We start from the raw sequence: 360 nt of genomic DNA, 5'->3' as shown, positions 1-360 counted from the left end.
CATTGGAGAAGGAAATGGCAACCCACTCCAGTGTTCTTGCCTGGAGAATCTCAGGGACGGGGGAGTCTGTTGGGCTGCCATCTATGGGGTCGCACAGAGTCGGACACGACTGAAGCGACCTAGCAGCAGCAGGAGGAATGGACAAATTCTTAGAAACGTGCAATATACCAAAACTGAAGCAGTAAAACTTACAAAATACGAGCAGACTAATTACCAGTAAGGAAACTGAATCAGTAATTTAAAAATCAGACAAGAAAAAGAAATAAGAGCAATTCAAATTGGAAAGGAAGAAGTAAATCTGTCCCTGCAGATTATACTATATTTAGAAAATCCTAAAGATGCCACCAAAAAATTATTAGA

The sequence above is a fragment of the Bison bison genome, unplaced genomic scaffold (genome assembly GCF_000754665.1).
Source record: "Bison bison bison isolate TAMUID 2011002044 unplaced genomic scaffold, Bison_UMD1.0 scf7180017864105, whole genome shotgun sequence".
Taxonomy (NCBI): Eukaryota; Metazoa; Chordata; class Mammalia; order Artiodactyla; family Bovidae; genus Bison; species Bison bison.
The sequence above is the reverse complement of the archived record's forward strand: the minus strand, read 5'-3'. Positions refer to the sequence as shown.